This window comes from Chiloscyllium plagiosum, unplaced genomic scaffold (genome assembly GCF_037043375.1).
Source record: "Chiloscyllium plagiosum isolate Xiang-an unplaced genomic scaffold, Cpla_swu_hap1 HiC_scaffold_52, whole genome shotgun sequence".
NCBI classification, from domain to species: Eukaryota; Metazoa; Chordata; class Chondrichthyes; order Orectolobiformes; family Hemiscylliidae; genus Chiloscyllium; species Chiloscyllium plagiosum.
Window position 1 is genome coordinate 23,019,920 of NW_028270190.1, and position 25,541 is coordinate 23,045,460.

Consider the following 25,541-nt stretch of genomic DNA (forward strand, 5'->3'; position numbering starts at 1 on the left):
AGCCCATCCCAATCCCAACTCTGTCTCTGCACTTGGAGCAGATTGACGTGTAAAACCAGTGCAAGACAGAAAGACACAGTGTCAGACATTAGATTACTTACAGTGTGGAAACAGGCCCTTCGGCCCAACAAGTCCACACCGACCCACCGAAGCGCAACCCACCCATTCCTCTACATTTGCCCCTTACCGAACACTACGGGCAATTTAGCATGGCCAATTCACCTGATCTGCACATCTTTGGACTGTGGGAGGAAACCGGAGCACCCGGAGGAAGCCCATGCTGACACGGGGAGAATGTGCAAACTCCACACAGTCAGTCGCCTGAGGCAGGAATTGAACCCGGGTCTCTGGCGCTGTGAGGCAGCAGTGCTAACCACTGTGCCACCGTGCCGCCCATGTACAGCACAAAAACAGATCCATTGTTCCAACTCGTCCATACTGACTAGATATCATAAATAAAACTCATCTCATCTATTTGAATTTTTTCCATACCCCTCTGAACCATTTCTAATCATTTACAAATCCCGATGCATTATGAGTGTCTTAATTGTAATGCTCCTACCAGGGAGTTTGGAGCAGATAGGTGTGAAAGAAGATTGAAAGGTGGGACAGTTCATGAGGATAATGCTGAGCTGGAAATCTTCGAGAAGGCAACTTCACTGAACATCGCCATGACACCCGCACCAATCATACCCACCACCCCATGGCCGAACATTTCCACTCCCCTTTCCATTCTGCCGAGGGCATGCCGGTCCTGGACCTCCTCCACCGCCACTCCCTCACCACCCGCCATGTAGAGGAAGAATGCCTCATCTTCCGCCTCGGAACCCTTCAACCCAAGGATATAAATGTTGATTTCACAGGTTTACTCATTTCCCCTCCGCCCCACCTTACCCCAGTTCCAAACTTCCAGCAGAGTACCATCCTCATGACCTGTCCCACCTGCCAATCTTCCTTCCAACCTATCCGCTCCACTCTCTTCTCCGACCTATCACCTTTACCCCTTCCTTGTTTTATCTATTGCACTCCCAGCTACCTTCTCCCCAGCCCCACCCGAGGCTTCCAGCCTTATTCCAAGTGAAGGGCTTCTGCCACACACGTCGATTCACCTGCTCCTCAGATGCTGCCTCACCGGCTCTGCATGGCGAATACGACTCTAATAATGAAACGTTTGAGTAACGCTGTCTGCAGCTAGTAACATTATCAAATGCTAAGTAAACGCGTGGGTGACTCGAGAACGTCCAGTGAAATGACAGAGTCAAGAGGGATACACACGAAATATTTCACTCCTTAATTAATTCTATTCCCAAGAAAAAATAATTACCGATTATTCCATCACCATAAAATTCTTTTTCAAGAAGGGCTTATGCACAAAACGTTGATTGTCCTGCTCCTCGGATGCTGCCTGGCCTGCTGTGTTTTTCCAGCACCACATTTTTCAACTCAGGTGTGGTGTGAATTCATGTTTGACATTTTGATTGAGTTAAAATCATATTAGGCCCGTGTTCCACAAGGCTCATATCTCATGATTTTAAACAAGAATCGACAGAGAATGAGAATTTATTCGTTGTAAATTTCCAAACATCATCAGATTGTGGAATAGTCATAGCAGATGTGGAAATGTCAGTGTGTTGACAAGGTGAGGAAATGGCCTGGAATCTGACAGATACAAGACTGGGGATGTGTTGTCGCAATTATACAGAGCCTTGGGGAGGACACATCTTAAATATTGCTTGCAGTTTTGGTCTACTTTTCTGTGGAAGGATGCTGTTACTTTCGCGGTAGTGCAGTGACGTTTACCAGGCTGATTCCAAGGATGGATTAAGAGACATATGAGAAGAGATTGACTGGGTTGGGATTGTTTTCGCTAAAGTTTAGAATAATGAGGGGGAGATTTCTCGGAAACTTATACAATTCTAAAGGGAAACGCCAGGGGAGATGTAGGGAGCACCTTCTCGATGGTGGGTGTGTTCAGACCCAGGAGTGAAAATTTGAGGATTCAGGTGGTTCATTTAGGAGCTGAGGAGATAGTTGATTCTCCAACGTGTGGTCGAGCCTCTGGAATTCATTTCCAAAGGACGTAGTTGATGCCTTACCATTTACCGCATTGGAGAGGCAACTGGATCTCTCACTACGGGTGAATGGGATCCAAGATTATAGGGAGAAAGCAGGATTAGGCAATTGAGTTGGTCGATCAGCCATGATGGTGATGAAAAGTCCAGTAGGCTTCACGGGCCGAATGTTTATCAAACCAGATGAGATAGTGATTCATTTAGAAGTTCGCCTCAAATTCACTCCGAAAGTTTGGAGGACCATCCGTCCAGGTCGGACATGCTGACCCGTCCCCATGCTACCATTGGTGCAGAATCACCTTCATTCACCTGGAACAACGCTGGATTGAGCTTGCGCTATGTTGGTGTTGATTGTCCACTCAGATTCAGATGGAACATCATGGTAGCCTTATCACGCACAGGTTCACAGTGAAGACAGGTTGGATCCAGCAGAAAACATTCGAAGGTATGTTTAACACGTTGAGAATAATATAACCACTGAAAGCTGCTTAGGCTTTCGCACCAGGGAGGTCGCCATGTTTACACAAGGTCATTGGGGACAATGCGCATTGTCAATCTTGCAGATCAAAGCAATGATTCACTGCAGTTCCTTCTCTTACCCCAGCCTCACTGCGGCGTCCCGTTCTGCTCTGAGTTCTGAATGTTTAGAGGAGAAAGCAATGATCCCCCAAGACCTGCCTCACCCCCGCATCGGTGCGGAACTGCAAGAACAAGCTGCAGCTCCAACAGTTACAATCCCTGGCCCTCAGTAGCAGTATAATCTTCATGGGCTCTATCTTGATATTATGTGCAGCAGAACGGATGTGGAGGCATCTTATTAATCCAACAGTGGACAAGAGAAATGTATTGAAGAAAATAGTATAAACAGCAAATTTTGAAGATCACAGCAGGTAACAAAGTGTCCAAGGAGAGTCAGCAATCTAATGTTTCCAGGCCAGATGACTCTTCTTCAGAGCCAAAATGAAGTGTAGAGGGGTCGGGGTTTATGGTAAAGTTGGGGCGAGGCGTCAATGGGGGTATTGGAAGGAGGATGCTGACGGAGAACATACGCTAGTCGTCCAGATTAAGAGGTTGGACGGTGAGAATGGCGGAACCGAAGTTTTCCTCCTACCAGACTTGAAAAGACAAACAGTTCCACTGTGATGGGGGCAGGGGAGAGAGGACATGCTAGCAGAATGTAACACGCAAAAAGACAAGTAAACAAACAGTTCACAACTCGAAGGCATTGTCATCCAATAGGTTGTGAATTGCCTGGCATGAAGATGAGAATTTGTTCCTCAAGTTTGTGTTGTGATTCATTGAAACACTCCTGTCTTGTAAATCTGACCCTGATAGACAGTAGCCAACCAAAACTCTGGTTAGATATGTAGACAACATCTTTGTAATGAGTAAGAGATCTGAAATCGAAAACGCACGCTAGACTGTCCACACCATGCTCACATTTACCAGATTTACGAGAGAGGAGAAACCAACAAACACGATCTGGTCCTCGACTCTCCCGTGAGGGGAACTTCTCTCAGCGTTTATCCTGTAAATCCCTGAAAGATTTCGAGATGTTTCAAAGAGATTACCTCTCAATTTCCATGTCGATTTGAAACAATGGGGGACAAGAGAGAGAATAAAGTTTCTTTGAATATCAAAACATATGTGCTGGATTTCTACCTGGTACTTGCAGTAATAACTCTTTTACAGAGTATTAAAAGGGGAAGATTAGCAGTCAGAAATCTCAAAGCACAAAAACATCTGAAAAAAAAATGACACACTATTCCTGAACCCATTCTGTCAGAATGTTATACTGTTCGTGTGCAGAATCAAAACCAATGCGATTGCAGTATTACACCGGCATGTATTTGTAGGATTTGACAAGGAATTGGAAGAAATGATTTTTTGATATTTTGGATTCGAAGATTATGGTGAGATACCACAATGGATTGTCTTGGTCGACAGAGATTCACAATAAATGTCAATGGTTTTCTTGTTTCACATTTCCAAAATGTCCAGAAGGATGTGAGTGTGGGCACCCTGGAGCAAGAAACAGGGGGCAGATCATTAAGAATTTCTATCCTGGAATGACAGGAATAGAGTTTATTATTAAATATATTATGGCATATTATATCATAATGATATTTTGTTATATATTATGATATGTTATGGCAAATATTATGGTATATGTCCTTCGAATTCTGAATATGTCGAACAGATTGATTTAGACAGGATGTTTCCATTTGTTGTTCTATCCAACATTGGGGGCCATGAGTAAATGATGCAGTGAGAAATATTTTAAAACAATGTATCATTTTTCAACATAAAGCTGATTTCTTTGACGATCCTCAGAATATTAGCGCTTATAACTCGGCTTGATTTTATTAATATCAACAGAACAGATCGAATAAACATATTTCAGTTCTGGATGTGATTTGCAGCAGAATTAGAAATAACAAGGGGTGTAACTACTACTGTCAGTTGGCTGGTGTTTCAGAACCTCAGAATATTGTTCTGGGAAATGTGATTTGTTGGCTTTTGGGGGTTTGGGATTAATGTTAATGAATAAATTGCCAATTGTATATATAGCAATTTCCTAATAATTTATCGAGATTATGAATGAACCATTTATCTAAGAAATACATAATATCAAAAGAAAGTATCCAGTTGTGACAATTGAAAATGGTTCACTTTTACAGAGAATAAACCAGCTGTTAGCAAATCATGAGTCAGCCTAATGTTGTGGCTGCTCTCCAATCTACTCCTATAACCATTAACAACCAGGTCTGAACCATGAAATGTCCTGTTTCTCAGACCAGTTATTTTCTGGGTCAATCAATTATCTGAAACCTTTTGACCAATGGCTATGGGACATACAATTTTGGCAAGTTCACTATTGTTGCAATAGCTAATCAACAAAACTGCATGCTTCTCAGTAAATAGCAGCAAAACATTTATTAACCTGCACCTACAGAGATCAGGAGTTTGCCAGTTGATTAGTTATTGTAGATAATGCAGAAATCCATATAATCAACGTAAAAACACACACAGAGTAACTTAAACACAATGAAGCGGGTACACTGTTATATTTTATTTACAGGATAAGCTCCTTAAATAATAATGCAACTTTGCCAGATATAAAACTTACTGTAAGAGGGCCTTCCCACAGACCCACAACTGTCTCTGACGTTCAGGTCGTTCATGGTATTTGTGGAGGTATTGACGTGAAACTGAGTCATTTGATGATTCTTTGAGTGCCAATTTGATTGGAAAACATGCACATTTACATTGAGGCAAATCCTTGCCCTCAAAAAAAAAACTGGACAGCTAATTTCAGTAATTGTTCCAAACTTAAAGTATCATTATTATGCTGGTTTATCAAGAGTGCTGGGCACAAGGTGCCAAATAAATTTTGCAATCCTCCTAAAATTCCCTGGTTCAGCTACCTGAAGTGACAACAGCTTCCAAACGGTGAAATCTGAATACAGTCAAATTCCGAAATTAAAAAAAGGTATGCTCTGCTATTACTCTTTCGTGAAGGAAATCAGCCATCCTGATCTGGTTTGGCCAACATCTGAATCCTGACAACTAACAATTGTTTGACTCTTCAGTATCCTCTGGACAGTTTGAATGGATGATAAATGCTGCCCCAGCATGCGATGCAATTTTTCATGTGAACAAATAAAATCAAAACTCCAAATTATTATTCTGCGAGAAGGCACTGATGCTTTATTCAGCGGAATGACATTGAAATTCTTCCTAAATTCAGATCAGATGAATAGCCTCTCCCGAGTATGTATTCGCCAGTCTACGCTGAAAGGTGATGATACTCTTCACCCAGCCCCACAGTGAGAGCACTTTATTGTTCTCTCTTTAATGTGAGCACAATGATACATCAGTCGACTCGAAACTTTGAAGCACATCAGAACACTGACACTTTAAAAGTTCATCCCACAGTCTGCACGTTTTGAAGTGCCTCTTCTCAGAGTGAAATTGCTACTGTTCTAGCCGGCTGGATGACTGGGAGGAATCTTCCCCACATTCAGAGCAAGTGAAAGTTGCCTCCCCAATGTGGACTCACTGGTGTGTTATTCCATGAGATGTCTGATTGAATTCCTCCCACCATCGGATCAGGGGAATATCCACTTTCCAGTGTGAAGCCGCTGGTGAACTAGCAGGTGGGAGGACTTCATGGATGCCTTCTCACACACAGAGCAGGTGAACAGTTACGCCCTGGTGTGTCTGTGCCAATGTGTTTGCAGATTGGATCGGAATTAAAACCCTTCCCGCACTCCCCTCAAATCCACAGCTTCTTGTCAATGTGGCATTGGGATATTTTCAAGAAAGTCATATGTTTGCCTGTGGCCTAGCAGATTCTCCTCGCTGTGAATGGTGCATCCACCGTCGATGCTTTAAACTCCAACGGTATTCAATTTACATTAAATTAGGCATATCTGTCAGATCCTTTTGTGATATTTGGAATGTGTCCTAACTGTACTTCCTCAATGTATAAAACACTATGGAATTGATCTAAAACAAATAAGAACGTTGCGAGATAACGTACACATTGCAAAGAAGCTTGTGAAATAAAGATGAATTAATACAGTAAATGGTGTTGTTGGCACTATGCAATAGTGAATAAAAAAGCTGCCGGATTGTCATTAAATAACCAACTGGTTCACTCATGTTGTTCAGTCAATGGATCCTGTTATTTACTCAGCACAGCCATCTATATGACGTAAGAGAGCACAAGGAAGTGGCTGGGAACGGTCCGTGGGCATTTTATACATTCAGTGAGAGAGTTTAAGGCCTCTGGATAGCGACCTGACTGAATTTTTTCTTTGCTGTTTTGTTCAGCAAATAGATAATCCAAGCAATTTAAAGTAACCCCAAATCAGGAACCAAGTATAAACAATGGAACAGGAAACGTGAAAATGCCTAAATCGGAAAGTGTTTATCAGTGTCTGTGAGACACTTTGTATCCTGAGGGTCCAATATTACTGGAAGATATCAAGTCTACTGCTGGTCACTGCGCACTTCCTCTCACTGGGCAACCAGGCACAAACAAAGTGTCAGAGAAGAAACAGACAGTGCCAGGGAAATCAAATGAAGGCCACAGTTGAGTAAGCTATGACCTTGCTAAATGGGAGAGCAGGCTTCTTGGGCCAAGTGACTTCACACATTCTCCGATATCTACTGCTCAATTAGAGTAGCCGTCTTTCATGCATTCTGCCCATTTAGCTTCTACAAATTAGTTCTAACCAAGTGAAGATCCTCCAAATTCACAATGGCCATCACACTGCACAGATCAAAGTCTGGAATATCTAAGTCATATGTCACCAAATGTTGGGAAACTGCCGCTTCATGTAAATGCACAGAGGTTGCAACCTGTCAGAGTGAATACACACACGGCTGATGGATACCTGATTGCAAACTTGACTGACAGCCTGGATGGAAGTGAAGCTGCGAAAAAGGAAGGATAATCCTAATGTTCACGTTCTTGTAAGAATCAAGAATGATGAGGCACCGATGTAAGGCAATTGGCAAGGAACCGCATGTGACATGAGGCAAAACGTATTCATGCAGCAGAAGTTTAAGTTTAGGAGTGCACTTACTGCTGTGTCGACCTAAATAGCTTAAATAAAGTGCTATTCCATTATCTGCCACGGGTGTTCACCTGATATTCTAAAAGGGATCTATACCAATCCGTGAATGTGAAAAAAAAAAACACCGGATGGATCATGCAACGTTACCGAGAAGATTGAGATTGAACACCTGGAAACCTTGTTCACCATAGCGAGTGATGTCAAGCAAGCCAATCTCAAGAATGTGGTCCAACAGTTCCACTAAGCAATCACCTCCAACCAGAGGTCCAAATATTCTTGACAATCAAATATACCTAACATTCAATACCCCACACACATTTCGGATAACCCGACCAGAATGCTGTGTTTCTACTCCCGACTTACATTGGAAATTGAAGTTCAAAGATAATTAACACAAAATGCTGAAGTGTTGGTCTGAGGAAACAGAAGTTTTTATTTGGAATTGCTTAGAGAGCGTGCATTGGTTTATATTCAAGAAACCAGTGACGAAATTGAAATCATTTGCCACTGCCATCACAGACTTCGTTACTCAATATATGGATGACTGTATGCTGAAGAGGTGATTCTGGACGCTCTCCAAGCGTAAACCAAGGCTTAACCGAAAGACCTACTCCCGAATTAATTTGCGATGTGAGGTGTTCATGTTGGTAAAACTGACGGATGCAGGAAATACTCGTAAGACTTTTGCAAGGTCATCAGGGATGCCAAGAGACAACATCGAACTTAACGGCATTAGCCAGACTAAGCAGATGGACACCTAATATTTGAGTCAAAGCTTAACAGTAGACAAATTGAAGTCAAAGAGTATCGCTAGGAACTAATGATGCCGATGCCAATGAGTTCTATGTATTCTATGCTCACTTTGCACAGAATGAAAATTGAATTAAGTCACCTGCACAGAGATATTCGGATGCACCTGTAACCTCAGTGACCACGACAGATGATCAAATTGCCTTCTTGAACCTCAAGCCTTGGAATGCGATGGGTTCAAATGGAGTGCTCAGCTGAGGACTCAGACACTGCGTGGACGAACTGACAGGGTATTCACAGACTTTTACAAGGTCTCTTGAATATGACCTGATGTTCCCCGATGAATAAAGAACAAAGAGCAAAGAAAATACGAGCACACCAACAGGTCTATTGACCATTCAAATCTGCGCTGATCCAGAACCTGCATATGAACCTGTCGCCGATTTCCTAAAGTAACCATATCCCTCTGTTCCTTGCCCACTCATCTGTCCGTCAAGATATATCTTAAATTACTCTATAATGACTGCCTCTGGTAGCTCTACGAGCAACGCGTTCTCGGCACCACAACACTCTGTGAAAAGAACGTTCCACTTAAATCTCCCTTAAACGTCCACCCCACCTTGAACTCCACACCCCTAGTAATATAGTGCTCCACTCAGGGATAAAAAGGAAATCGCCTTGCTCTCCACCCTGTTTATATCTCTCATGATGTCGTCGAGATGAATCAGTTCCGTCCTCAACCTCCATCTGTCTAATGAAAATAATTCTCCCCTACTCAAACTCTTATTATAGCTAGCGGCCTCCATAACAGGCAACATCCTGGTGAAGCTGCTTTACACTCTCTCCAAAGCATCCATACCCTTTCGGTAATATGGCGACCAGAACTGTAGGCTGAATTCCAAATGTGGTCAATCCTCAGTCCTCTCCAACTTTAACATGACATGCCATCTCTTACACTCAATACCCCGCCTGAACTTGGAATGGATGCCTTATTACTTCTTAACCACTCTAACTAACTGTGTTTGTACCTTCAGAGAACAATGGACCTGAACACCCGGATTATTCTGTACAATAATTTTCCCCATGGTTATTTCGCTCTTTAACTGGATCTTCCAAAATGAATTACTTCTCATTTGCCTGGACTGAACGCCTTCTGCCTTTGCTCCACCCAACTATCTTTTCCATTTCCTATTCTGCTGCATTTTGTCTGACAGTCGCCTTCACTATCTGCTACTTCACCAATCTTAGATGCTTCAAAAAGATTACCATCATTACAGTAACGAACAGAAATTATGCAGTTTACCTCGCTGACTACCACTCGGTTGCTCTGATATACACAATTATGAAATGACACGTTGGTTTGGTAATGGTTCACTTGAAATCTCAGATTGCCCTCATTTCTTGTAATTCGCATAATTGTGCAAACGATGCAATGCTGTTGTATATTGTAATACCGTGCAAGGACAGTAGCAAGCGCTACATTGGAGAAGCAGACAGAAAACGTGCCGCCAGAATACATGAACACCAACTAGAGACAAGGTACATTATCCACTAAGTCAGTTCCTGACATATGGATGAGGTAGGACAACAAATCCGACTCGGACAACACATCCATCCGATGTGAATTCATCCCTTAAGCAATTGGCCTGTCAGCCTGACTCTGAACAGCAAAACTCGATGTGAGTGCCATGTACCCTTTGCGGAAACACTGAGTCGCTGGCAGGAGAATTCCGAGAAGCATGGCATTCCAACCATTACTCTGTCAAAAACACATCAAGTTAGACCCCATCTACCACCCCCTTAGAAAAGGAACAGGAAGTGAATTCACCACAGCAAATAACATCACCACAGGAAATTACATCATTAACCCAAAAAACCCAAACACATAAATAGAAAGCAGAAATTTTCAGCATTGCTTCGCCTGAGGCCCACTGAACATGTTACCTAGTCGGGTAACGAAACGTATGGAAATGGACCTTGCAGCTCAGCGAGCAAACCTCAACTTGAACAACAAATCTTCTCAAACCTCGCTATGAATAAAGAACGTTTCGATGAAAACTGCGTGGTAGATAATTCGAAACATATCTGGAATGCAGCGCCCGAACCTTGCCTTGCAAAAATAAGATATTCCCATAATATTCCCTAAGTGGGAGGATCAGGTGTAGTTGTGAGCTGTTCTGCCTTGCTCTGTAGCAGTAGAAATACCAAGTGAAAGTCTGCCTTGAGACTATGTCTTTCCGGTATGATCACATCACCGGAGCAGACAAAGGGGAATCGTTACATTCTGACTTATCCCTCTCCCATTGCAAGTATATTTGCCATAGTAAGGAGATATATTATTTCAACAACTGACTTTCGGGCATTCACGTCAAGTTAGAACTAACTGAACTCCTAACCTAAGAACGTTTCTCAATCATCTTCTATCTCTCTGGCTGCTCCTTCCTACAATACCCCATAGGTATTTTATTGAAAAAGAACCGTCACTCCATTACGTCCTGATCACTGCTCCCCGCACAGGCACTTCATTCCAGTTGCTTTAAATGTAGCAATGCATGCAAAATACCGTCTTTCCTTAAGAGAGTAAAACAACCAGCAGTGTGGAGTGGTGGTGAAGGGAACAGGGTATGCGGTGTGTGCAATGTGATTTCACTTTTAGAAGTGAAACTCAGACAGTGTGGACTTTTGAACAGCTATTTACCCACTGCGGCTACCAGCCATCACCCATTCCCACTCGTCCTCTCCAAATAACGGACAGCCAGAGGATCTAAATTCTAAGCTCTAACCTGAATGCCAGCGACTCAGTGTTTCCACAAAGGGTACATTACAAATCTAGTTTTGCTCTTCAGTGTCAGGCTTACAGGCCAATCGTTTATGGGATGAATTTACATTATTTTGAAAGCTATGTAATATTTATATTCATACACCATTGTATGTTAGGCTTCCAATTAGCAGTTGCAATCAAATAACCAGTTTGTGAAGAATACTTAGGGATTGAGTTTTGTTTAAAGTTAACAATACTTTCGACATAGATTAAGATTTGGCTGTTGAATAAACATAAATGTTAATTGAGAGCCAGGAAGGAGGAGGGCGAATGTGTTGGATTTTGGATAAAATTACAAATAGATTTGATGTTTGATTGGGTTTAGCTATCAAATGTAACATTAGATTGATGGACAGGATTTCAATTAGTATTAAAACTAGTATGAGGATTAAATTAGATTTTCAGTTGCAATTGAACATTGGTTTAACAATGATGGATTTCAATTAAGAACGGACTTACACTTCAGCAAAAATATGTTAAAGAAAGATTCTTAAAGGAAGATTTGTGTTCAGCATGTAACTGGAGTTATTCTTTGTGTGATTCAGTGTTTATCTAATTTTACATGATACGTTTGATTTTAAGGAAGGTCACCATGAGTTTTCGTGTTGTGCGAGGTGTGGAGCGATTATTTCTGAAAGAAAGAGATGCTAATCCCGGGTAACTGAAGGAAATAATTTATCACGAATGGGAAAAAAATGATGAGAATGACGTATTCCAATTAAGATTCATCAAAAACTTTGACAAAAGCAAGTGGTGTGAAGTGTGTACTGGGCACAATCTTTTGGCATTCTCAGATACGGGAGAGGTGTCAGAATTCTGGAATATTAAAATCACTTTCTTCAAGAAAGGTTGCATGTGGAAGACCAGAAATTACAGGTCGGACAGTTTAATAAACTAAGGATTGCGGAATTGTGGAAAGAATTGCCGGTAACATAGAAAACAGCAGCTTGATTATAAAGATATGTCATGGATTTCCAAAACGAAACTTGGGTCTTCAAAAATCCAAGCGTTTTGGAAGAGATAAAAGAAACATTGGATGAGTGTTACCCAGTCTCCCATCACGTTTTGATGGAATTTCAGAATACATTGTCATGCTTTTAATTGAACATCTCTGACGTGGTTTTAAAGTAATAGACTGAGAGCAATGGGATACGTCTGGAAGCTCCTCTCAAATATCCTGTTTATTAATCAGATGAAGCATTAATTTGATGGGATATTGGAGTGCACGCTTCAGCTGCTCTCTGAATTTGAACTGAGTTGCACCATAAATAAATGTATTCGTGCAGCAACTCAGATTGCGTAGCATGAATCCAACTCTTTGTAATATAAATTCAGAATTGTGATAATTTCTTGTACTTCTTCCTGTTATGCTATAATATAAGAAATCTATAACATGCACCAACCACAGTAAAATGAAGCTGATGGATGTGCTGAAGAGTAAAACCGTAGACTTCCTCCTACTCTCCATTTCTGCATCATTATAATTATCTTTGCTATTCTGACCTCTCAGTCTCTTCCAGATGTGGCTACTTATTAATATGTGTCTAACTGTGAGAATGTTCAGCAACGAAATTAAAACAAATGGGAGCAATGGTGTTGAAACCACATCGAAATAATTAAAGAATATACATCCATGATCAGTATAATAGCTCGGTTTTACATAACAGAGCCAAGGTACATGGGCGGCACGGTGGCACAGTGGTTAGCACTGCTGCCTCACAGCGCCGGAGACCCGGGTTCACTTCCCGCCTCAGGCGACTGACTGTGTGGAGTTTGCACGTTCTCCCCGTGTCTGCGTGGGTTTCCTCCGGGTGCTCCGGTTTCCTCCCACAGTCCAAAGATGTGCAGGGTCAGGTGAATTGGCCATGCTAAATTGCCCGTAGTGTTGGTTAGGGGTAAATGTAGGGGTATGGGTGGGTTTCGCTTCGGCGGGTCGGTGTGGACTTGTTGGGCCGAAGGGCCTGTTTCTACACTGTAATGTAATCTAATCTATTACATATCCAGGTTCTTGTATAAAGTAGTGAGGTAAGTTTTTCAAACAAAAGAGGGCACCGGTGGTTGCTAGAACTCGACCTGCAGTTCTCTTACTGCAGTACTTTGCTCTTAGGCACTGGCAACAAATGGCTACAAATCGATCAAAGGTGAAATTAACGGTGAACCAGACTGACCATTCCTCGGTTGCCCGACGCAAAGCATGGATCACACTACACACAGGTGTCATGAGAAAGAAAGACGATGGGAAATAAAAATAAGTGATCCGCCACAATATGACCTCTGTAATAATGAATTGTAGATCCGCCGTTGCCATAGACAACAGGTAGCGACTGGTACCCTTTGACAGACCGCATTTTCCATGCGACAGAATCACTATCGCTACTAGATTCACTGGAAGGGAGAGAGAGAGAAACAGCAGTACTGTGTGTGAAGACATTCACTGGGGCATATTGCAGCGCTATCACTTGTCTCGGGTTGATTACAACTTACACTTGCAAATCTCTCTCATGAGGTAGAGTATAAACAAGAAACATGGATTAACAAAACAAATTAAAACAATTTATAAGCTTCAAGGCCGAGTCAGTGAAAGCTGATCACTCTTGCTCAGTGGCATTCTTGACGGTGATTTGAAAGCCTGAAGAAGGGAATGTTCACTATAAATTATTTGTTTTCTCATCAGAAGGACTGGAGATAACCAATAGAGTAATTGCAGTTTATTAGAGTCATATAATCATGGAATCATAGAGTCATAGAGATGAACAGCATGCAATCAGACCCTTCGGTCCAACTCGTGGACCAGATATCCCAACCTAATCTAGTCTCACCTGCCAGCACCCGGCCTATATCCCTCCAAACCCTTCCTATTCATATACCCATCCAAATGTCTCTTAAATGTTGCAATTGTACCAGCATCCTCCGCTTCCTCTGGCAACTCATTCCGTACATGTACTAGCCTCTACGTGAAAACCTTGCGCCCTCCGGTCTGTTTTGTATCTTTCCACTCTCACACTAAATCTATGCCCTCTAGTGCTGGACTCCCCGACCCCAGGGAAATGATTTTACCCATTTACCCTATCCATGCCCCTCATAATTTTGTAAACCTCTATGAGGTCACCCCTCAGCCTCCGACGCTCCAGGAAAAGCTCAAGTCTTCCAAACCTGGCAAAGTCCTTGTAAATCTTTTTCTAACCCTTTCAAGTTTCACAACACCTTTCCGACTGGAAGGAGACCAGAATTGCACGCAGTATTCCAACAGTGGCCTCACCAACGTCCTGACTGGCTGCAACATGACCTCCCAACACGTGTACTCAATAGTCTGTCAAATAAAGGAATTATCTCATGTTCGCAAACCTCAAGAGGTACAACAAATATATGCTACAAAGCGCATAAGTTAAAAATGGCGTGGGAGTTGATACGAAAATAAAGTAAAGTGAAATGGATCTTAGATGTATCCAAGCTGCTTGACAGAAGATAAGAAGTTCTTTTCTGCAAGGTATTGTGATGACTCAGTTGTCCTTTGCAATTTCCATAAACAGTGTAAAACGGAAAAGCAGAAACAGATTTTTAAATTAAACAGACTTATAAAAGTTGAAATTGTGGGCGGCACAGTGGCACAGTGGTTAGCACTGCTGCCTCACAGCGCCAGAGACCCGGGTTCAATTCCCGCCTCAGGCGATTGACTGTGTGGAGTTTGCACGTTCTCCCCGTGTCTGCATGGGTTTCTTCCGGGTGCTCCGGTTTCCTCCCACAGTCCAAAGATGTGCAGGTTAGGTGAATTGGCCATGCTAAATTGCCCGTAGTGTTAGGTAAGGGGTAAATGTAGGGGTATGGGTGGGTTACGCTTCAGCGGGTCGGTGTGGACTTGGTGTGCCGAAGGGCCTGTTTCCACACTGTAATGTAATCTAATCAAGTACAGAAAATGAAACAATAAAATATCCGCATTGTCAATGAATTTTCACAAGGAAAGTTTAAATAGCATGCCTGTTGTGCACAAAATATTTTTTGTATGTTTCAAAGATCCAAAGACGAATGTTCAAAATTATCCCTTGGAATTTTCAGACGTATGAATTAGAATTAGCCACATTACATTCAGATCGTGCAGGTTTCTCTGTCATCCATTCGGTAAATGGCTGATCTGATTGAAAATCAAATGGACATTCACAACTGCAAATGTTAAACTCGATTTTATCCACATTTGCTTTAAATGTAACAGAAGAAATCAACATTTACCACATTTCCAGAGAGGTAAGTCGAAATATTCGCGATTTTTAAATAATCATTTATGTCTCTTTAAATAAGTGAAATCTTGTTTATCAGAACATTATCATGCTGTTGTAGATGGGCCAGTACGTGAAAACGTTCTTGTAACTTTTATTCTTTTATACTGCTATCAGGGTAGCACATGTTTCAAGCAAGTCGGCTGAAAGTCATAAACCTCAGCGTTAGATCACATCTTACTGCGGCAAGTAGTAGGTTATTTTGCAAGACATTTCCAAAATGTACAGCTCAGTCGTTTCAGGTATTATTCTGATAAACCGTATTGAACTGGCTTCAATACATTCACACCTACCTTGAATAAAGTGAACAATATGAGTTTAGTATTCTGGTGGACCCTCATCGTTCCTCTGTATAACGGCAGATTTCAACATAATTAAATATGATGTGCTACTCACGCTGTATATCAGGCTGGTAATCGAACTCCCCTTTTCCCAGTGTCAACATACGACTTTTAATATTTTCGAACACACGAAAACTTCCATAATTTGCCTGACCTTTAGACCCTAGTTAATATCAATCGCTGACTAGGTTTTCCTGTGACAGGAAACCATGTTTTGTTTTTAGAAAAGGGTGCCGTGGGCCGGACAGTACCTGCCTTACATCACCAGGAATGCGTGTACAATTCAAGCTTTGTGCGAGTGCCAGTGTGGAATTTACTGCGGTTGCGTGGCTGCCTGGTTTCCTCCCACACTGGAAAGATGTGCAATCTCGGTAGATTGGCTACGATAATTTGGTCTGTGGTGTCCAGGGATGTGCATGTCGATTTAGCCATGGGGATGTGACAGTAGGCACTTTGAATGGTCAGTGAGCAGCGTAGTCTCTATCTGACGTGCACGGATTCTATCAACTGGATCCAACTTACAGGTAAACAATTTTATGCATTCGGTACTTAAGATGACATATGAACACTGTAAATTCGAAGTAGCAATTTATAAAATTAAGTTTGCATTCACAACGAATGCAAAGGTTCTATTTTTAGGAAAAGGTTAAGAACGGGAAGCGCCCTTCAGTTGTTTTTATTCTTGCATCTGTTGATGAGATGTCCCTTCTGACTCTTCTGCTGGCTAACTGTTTCAGCAGCTCTTTCCATTAATTTTTCAATTGTTTCCTAAAACAGAAGGTACCAGATCAATTATAAATATCCCTGCTTCAGCAGCTAAAAACCATCGTCTAAAGCAATTATTGCACGAAATATAATTTATTTCCTTCTGATATCCAGTAAATTGTGGCAGCAGAAATTCAAAACATTCTTCTCCGAACTGATGAAGAACTAAATTAGGATTTCTCCCTCGACCCAGTCCAATTAATTCTATTCACATCAATTCAAAATTTGTTGACAGGCACACTGTAATGTATAACCGATCACCTCGTCCAGAAATCAGTGGGCTTCTTACCATCAGTAAAGGCTGTATCTCTATAGTCTCTTGCATATAAATCATCTACAACTCAACCTTTAAATAATGTTTGTTCAAAGTATTGGTTGGACAATACGGGCAAGACTACTAGATTTGTTTCTTTCTCGGTAAACAGCCAACTCTTCAATTAGAGTGATTTTATAAACAGTTCTTTGTCACTTTTGACCAAAATGTTCATACACACAAAACATAAATGCAGACATAAAAAGTGCAGTGAATATTCTAACATCATTCCCGAATTACTTACTGTACCCACACATGGGAGTTTTGCGGTTCCTGCACGAGGCCGCTCAGCATCATCTGTCTTTCCATGTTCTGCAATAACTGAGCATTCAGAAAATCTGCTGCTCTTCGTATTGTCCCTGCAAAATTTTATAAGCCCAGATACCAAACAATTTACACCACCTTCCATGTCTATGCATATTGGTGTTACGTATTACATTGTTGGTGTGCTCATCTCTTCACATATGTGAACTATAAGTAGTTGGGATCCCAATCCCTGTATGAAATCACTCATTAAATCTTGCGACGATGAGAAAGACATAATGAAACATATATTGGTTACTGTGGCCAACGAATTAATTAACCATGCCAAATATGAGCACATAAATGAGCACCAGCCCACGCTGACCAGAATCCCAAATTAAACTATTTCTACCTGCCTGCACTTGACCATAACCCTCCAAACATTTACTATTTGTGTACTTACTCAAATGATCAAACGCACTTTCCCTGTCAGAGAATCCTGCCGACTCCCTCTGACGAGCGGTGTGGTGGCCCGGTGGTTACCACTACAGACTGCGAGCACTAGGGACCCAAGTTTGATTCCGTCCTTGGACAACTGGCTGTGTAGTGTAGCACATTCTCCCCGTGTCTGCATGGGATTTCTGCAGGTTGAACGAGTTTTCTTCGTCACTCTCAAGATGTGCAGGCTCCGTGGATTGGCAATAGAAAATTGTCCGTAGTGTTAGGTGCATTAGTCACAGGGAAGTATATCCTGACTGGCTGCCTTTCGGAGGGTCGATATGGACTTGTTGGTCCAACAGGCCTGTTTCCACAGTGTAGGGAATCTAATCTGATGTGCTGAACATTTAATTATTTGTCTCCTTTTATAATTAACGAGTAACAACAGCTACCTTCAAATAAAATGGAACCTCTCCAAAAGCAAGAGTAATTTGGAACATTTCAAACAATACATAACGGATTCCAAATGCGATTTTGACCTCAGTGCCACTGAACTATTGTTTGAGAGTTTTCTCAGTTCCTCCATCTCTTCCTTTATTGTTTTATTGTGATGTCTTCGAGTCTATTTCTATCTCTTACCCGGAAGATTGATCGAAGCTATCAATTGAATTTATTTGCCTTTTTCAAACGATCCAATATTAACTCTCGAGTGTCTTGTTGCAAAAAAACATCTTGCTCAATGTTTTCTTCTTCCACTATTTTTAGTAAAATCTCATTATATACTGATATATTAATGTACATCATCTCCGTGCTGTCATTTTTGATTTTGTTTTATGTCTTTATGTTCATATATGTTGTCCAATCGTCTGATCACCGTCAGCCTATGCACAATTACGTGGATTTTTCTTACTTTCCAGTCTGGTAAAAAGTCTACTTAAATGATGGGCCTATCACTTGGACTTTACTCTTTCCTTGGACTTAATGATTTAGATTTTACATTGACCAGACCGTTTGATGATTCTGAGTAGTCGTGACATGGAAACAGATAATCATTTTTGATAGAAAACTATTAACATGAAAAGAAATTCAGGAGATTTGTTTCCACACAAAAATGTCATTTATTGGTACCTGTATAACGTAAATAGTAAAAACAGAAATAACGTTATCCATTACACAACGAAAAGCAGGGTCCAGCTCACAAAGAAATTGACAGAAGTTCCATGATCCACTTACCAGGTAAGCCAACAGCAGCAAGTGTACTATAATATATTTTCAAGACATTGTCAATTGGATAATGCATTTCTATTGAAGGGATTTGTCGCCTTTTGATGCAGAGAATCTCTCTGTTAACTATGTTAAAGTCTGAGTCAGTAGGCTCTGAAATCATTCAATTTATATGCTGTTGATCTATAACAGAACATACAAGATTAATTATGAAAAGTGGCAGTCATGTATTGTCAGTCAATTCCCTGCAGAGATGAAATATATTTTGTAACGAGTTTCAGCTGTCGAACTCTGATCACAACAGTTAATTATTTGTTTTTTTAACTGCAACATGCTAGCCGAGATGTATTTAGTTCAGAACCAATAGATTCAACTTTATATCTCATGCTGCTTTAGAGAAAAACAAATTAGGGTATGACCATGCAGTAATAACAATGCAACTGTTGAGATTTCTTGTTCATTGATGTTCTACGTCAGGCCAAGATATGTTTCAATGCATAAAACGATGAGTTTTTTTCAATATTCGGAGAATGCCTGGAATTCTCCAAAACATTATTAGTCTGGTGTTTCAGGATTGAATATTCAGGACAATCCGACTTACCGTGCCTTGAACAACAGGTAAAATACATTAGGACTCGTTTTTAAGGGCTTTAGTTACTGTGACCAAAGATAAGCTTAAGCAATCCAATATTTTGCTCAGGACATTTTTCTATAAGTAAAATGTTCAGTGCACTTTGAGAGAAGCTTCTTCGTATTGGATTCTGGAGAAGATGGAACAAAAATATAATTTTGAATGATGGCAGGAACAGAAAGGTACGGAATAAAAAGTGCCAATGATAATGTGGGTGAAAGCCAATTTCAATATATCAAAAATGGAACCGTCCTGCTGGAATAGATAACAATTCTCAAGGGAAAGGTTGCAGTTGGACAATTTGTTAATTTGAACGTAAAATCAGAATACTTTAACTAAAAATGAAGAACAGAATCAAATAAAGTACGATATATGAATAGAAATTTCACATTAATAGTCGGAAAATACATTTGAAATTTAAACATGACTAGAAACGTTGTAGATGGAAAACAAAAAAAAATCCACACAATTGAAATTGGATCATGGATATAGACTATGCCATCTTTTAGTGGCTTCGAATGCAAATGTTACTTCATGTCTATAAAGGAGAACAAAAGTGCACGCATTCCACCAGATTAAAACTCTCTAATGCTTATATCGACAGAGTAAAGTGTTCTTAGCATTGCTTTGACACATTGCTCTTCCAAACATTTTTATCTTAAACCACATTTTGTCAGCAGTAAAGCCTTTCCTTTTACCTCTAAATCGCTTGCTGCATCTATGTACAAATGGACGGATTTGCACTAGCCGAGACAAACATCTCTCGAAAACCATTTCTCAAATCTCTCTACATTTAAATAGTTGATGCTACTCTGTTTTTTGCCTTGCAAAATGGATATGTTCCAAAAGCTCCAATTATACTATTGTTTCGTTCTAAACATGTACCGACAACTTCCCCATTCAATGTTACTTTGTAAAATCTGTCATTCTATCCAACAATTTATTGAACGATTATCTGTATTTATTAAGTAATCGAACACTAAAACATTTAGTTCCTTTGTCCAAAGCATTGTCGTAGGTTAAAACTGGCTTAAGATCCCATATTGATCTTTGAAGCATTGCAAAATGTTCAACTTTTCGACCTGAAAATTAAAAAGGCCTTGATTTTCTTCTTCCTGTTAATCAATCAGAGCTCCTCAGTTCTTAAAGCAGCATAAATGAATTCAAAGAACTTCTGTAGCAATATGGAATGCACACAGACACCGAGTGAACTCGTATTTTTTTCTGCGTGACACTTTAAAGGACTGCACTGTTTCCTCCTGCCTCATTCTCAAGGTCTGGTATGGCTGAATGCTGTATTTTGGTTTCACATAATTGTTATCTCCTTATTCGAGCAAACCATCCATATATTCAGCCTTAGCTACTCTTTGGGGAAGCCATTAGATACGTCCTTATCCTTGTCTGAAATGGCAGACCCAACTTTTCCTTTTTGCATTTTCACTGAATTGCCTTTGCTTTTCCTTGATGACCTTAAATATTATCCAGGATATTCTAAGACTGACTGACTCTGAGTCATTATTTCAGAAATATTATGTGAAACATTCTATTAAGAGCATTCTCGAGAACATTCTGCAACTGACGTTCTGTGGAAAATTCAATAACCTACTTCATGTGGGACCATCTATGATTAACCATTGCTGGAATATTCTACAATCAGTGTTGTAATTGAACGACTGGATGTCATTTAATTGAACAGAAATAAGGATTCAAAGAAAGATATCTGTTCCAGGGAGAGGGAGACGCTGTTGTCAATACCACTGAGGTAATTAAAGCTGTGAATATATTTTTTCTCGCATTTGCAATATGTTGCAAACAGAATTTAGACTAGCAGGTAGAAATGTCCATACTCAACCTGTCTTTAAGGAACTGGCAAAGATTCTTTCAGCATAGCAACGTTCACACCTATCGTATTAATAACATCGATGTGGTGTTATGCCTGCTTTTGAGTATTCTCATGCATTGGATGTTTCGAAAAAACATTCTTTCTTACAGGTCTATGTAGACAGATGATGTTTCTTGAACTTTACTTCATTTTGAAACGGTTCAGGCATTCGCCTTTGTTATTTCAACTGCATTTGTTTAATAAATCACAAAAAAAAAACAGTGGTACACAATTTAAAATCCCAACAGGTCCTCAACGCAACTGCAATCTTTTCCTTCAGGCAGCTAACCTTCTTTTTCATTTGTTTCCTTTCCACACCAATAATATAGTCATGGTCTCCCATCTGACTTGTCAACCCCGTAATTATTTCCACGTGTCAGTCATCCTATTCCATGGCAGCCGCTGATCTTTTCATGGTTGTGATCGACCAGATATTGAGACACATTCTGATATTTCACGATGAATTTAGTTGGCATAGAGGTATGCTGGTTAACGCTGATGCCACACAGTACCAGAACCCGAGAGCAATTTCAGCCTGTCGTGACTGTTCTTGTAAAGTTTGCACTTTCTCCCCATTTCTGTGGTGGATTTCGTCGGGTGTACCAGTTTCCTTCCACAGTCAAAAGCTATGCCGTTTAGAGTGGCTGAGCCATATCAAATTGTCCGATAGAGACCAGTGATGTGTCGGCCAAGTTCATTAGCTGTGCAACAACGATGTAAAGGAGAGAGAACTTCGTTTGTATTAGATGGTCTTTAGAAGGTCAGTGCAGACGCGATTGGCTGATTAGCTTCCTTGCACACTGTGGCGATCATTATTTTCCTGAGGTGCAATCTAATGTAACGCTCACACATCTTGCGTTAAGGAGTCATCGATTTTTCTCTCTGACCCACTGCTACAGATCTTGACCAGAAGTTGACATTTCAGGGCAGCAGTCTCAAAACAGCGGCTGTGGTTCTGGGAATATTGACCGTGCTGAGCTGTTTTAAGATCATGTTCTGGTAAATTATGCTCAGTTCTCTGATCAACTGTCGATGTTTATTAATTTGGAGACTGGACCCCAATTGCGTTCCTCCACTGCATTCTAACCCCGACTATCCCATTTCTCTTAATTCTGCGGTTCAGATTTGAAAACGCCTGGCACTTTTTAATGACGTCGGAGTCCGCAAGAGACTCTGTGCTCAGAGAAATTATAGTCGAAGATGAAAATCATAAGTTAAAAACTTGTCATCATGACTAATTTCGCGCTTTTAATGTCAACGTTAATGCTTATTCAATAGGAACCGGATGCACAGTTTGTGATATCATTCTGTGCATCTGAATTGGTGTGTGACAGATTTGGGCTTCATGCTGGAGCTCATCAGTTGTTGCGCTATCACTGCAACTTATACCATTACATACGAAAACGTCAGGCAGAAACTGAGGCATGTGCTGAAATACCCTTTCACTCAAATGAATCAAATCAAATGTAACAACGTAGTAATAAATCAAGGATTTTGTCATTTTAATTCAAATTTTCAGCAGTGAAACGGTCGAGCACTGAGGTAATAAAGTGAAGAGTTTGCATGATTTTCTAAGTGACAACACCCGAATAATATAAGGAGCTGCATGATTATCTGAAACAAATTCAGAACTTGCTCGAGAAACTCAGCAGTTCTGGAAATAAAAAATAAACAGAATTACCATTTCAATTTGACTCACATTTTATCTGATTGGCAACAATAAATGTTCACTCTAATTTTAAATGTGAACATCTTAAATAAGGAGCTGACTTTGCGAGAGGCTAACAAGGCACCAGATGCTGGTCATCTCGGAAGATGAAGTGACCATAGTGAATCTCAACGATCGGGCTGAGGATTAAGGTTATTGGGTTAAAAAAATAAGGGGCCATTTCCTTTAACACAGAGGTTGGTGCATGTGTGTAACACATTGCCAGAGAAAGTATTAGATATAAGAACACTTACAACATTGAAAATATATTTCAAGGAGTACATGAATAGAAAGACTTTCGAGGGATACGGGTGAAATGCAAACGCATGTAAATATTCCCATTCGAATGTGACTGGTCAGAACGGACAAGTTAGACTGAAGGATCACTTTATTTGCTCTACAACTGTCAGACCCGATGAATTGGGGTTAAGTAACTACCTATTAATTTTCACTGGTCATGTCGCGTATTCAAAACTCTCCATGTATCCTCCTCCACACTTTCTTCCGTTTTCTCCCTTCTTCACTGAATATCGGAACACTGCCTGTTTATTCATTGCCAGCAAATTGCCTGGACCTAATTTGCCAAAGATTAGTGAAGAGTCAACCCCATTTATTTGTGTGTCTGAAGTCATGTGCAGGCACAATCATGTAAGAATGATGGATTTTCCTCCCAAAGGGACATAAATGAACCTTTTGGAGTTTTCTGCGACGCTCAATAATGGATTCACAATCCGCGTTAAACTCTTAATTCCAGAGTTTCATTGAATTCAAACTTCACGACTAGACATAGTGGCATTCGAACTCCTGTTCTTATAAATTTATCTGAGTCTCTGAATTAACCGTCCAATGATAATATAAAAAGGCCATCCCCTCCCCTGCACTCGATCTCCTGGTGTACCTCCAGCGCTCTGTACTACTCACTTTCTCCCACAACTTCCTCACTTTCTCTTTACCTCTATTCCTTTGACCGTGTTTCCCACCTTTCTTTATTTCTCTCCTTTAATTTTGCTAAAATCTCATAACCGTCACATCTCGCACATATACTGTCACCTTATCAGTCTCTTTCACCTTTTAAAAAGTCCCTTTCACACACCACTTCAAGGTCCATTTCCCTCCCTCCATAGTAGATTTATTGCATTATTCTTCACTTCATTTCAGCCTTTTCGGAAAGCTGCTCATTTCTTTCCATGAAAGATGATCCTTTTCTCAAGGGTACTGTCCTGTTGCTCATTTTCAGAGGGGACTTAAACAGTCCGGGCTTCGAAATGACTTGTTTGGGATCAAGATGAAAATGGTATTGGGTAGCCTCTTTGTTTATACGTAAAAAGATGAGACTTTAGACTACAGATTTCATGGTTTTGGAAGCAAACTATGTCATGAAAGGAGGGTTTCAATCCTGAAAGCTGAAGTCTTGTTTGAGTCAGTTCAGTCGTAGGCTGTGTGGAAACAGGCTGCTTGTATCCCTCTCTTTCTGCCCTTCGAAATTTTGCCTTTGTTTCATTTTTGCTCCGTGTTTCAGGCGTTTGTTTAGTGGGACTGCAGGGATTTTTCAGAAGAGCATAGTTACGTTTAGTTTGGATGGACTGAGTTCTGTGGGTATTCCGTATTCTGTTGTTTGTGTTTCTTTCCGTAATTTTGTAAATACATTTTTATCTGTTTTAAAACCTGGTAGACAGCCTAGGTAGTTTATTCCAGGCAATTTTCTTTGTACATGTATCGAAACAATTTGCTTACTTAAGAATCTTTTGAGTGGTCTTGCCAGTCCAGAGCATGCTTTCATCTCCGACTTTGTCGCTCTCTCTGTTTCCATCTTTTAGCATCTCAATTTCAATAGCCAGTCAAACTCATCAACGTACAAAGGGTTATACATACCACTCGGCCATCTTGACTGGGATTCTCTTGGGATTCTGGCAGTAGTGCGGAAACGGCCGGAACTGGAATCTCATTCAACTTACTCATTGTCTCCAAGCCTCGTGCGCAACACAATTGGGCAAGTCATAGCCTTTTACAGATCTTGGAAACCGGGGTTTACTATTCTTTATCTGACTGGAATTGACTTTGGAGGACCCGACGGCATTAAAGTATCATTGATATTTTGTGTCCACCACTAGCTTTTGAAGGTTTGGTGAGCTGGTTTCTTGACCTGTTTCAGTCTGTGAGCTGCAATTCGTCCCCAATTACCTTAGGAAGTGATTATCGGGATTTGGACTCAAAAGCAATAATAAAAATGGCTACTCAATCATAAATCAGGATGATGAATGGTTTGTTGAAGAAGGTACAATTGTGGTCCTTGCCCGTTTCTTTCGTTTCCCGACATGGTCGTTGTCAGCAAGAGTTGGTGCCAGGGAATCAATGGGAGTGAGGCTGCACGCCATTGCTAATGCATTAGGGTGGGTGCAGGACTTCAGACTGCTGATAGTTAAGCAGAAAAGGTTTTCAACCCAGGAAATTCCTCGAGGACCAATGTGCCGGTTGCACAGCACGTTTTTGCTTG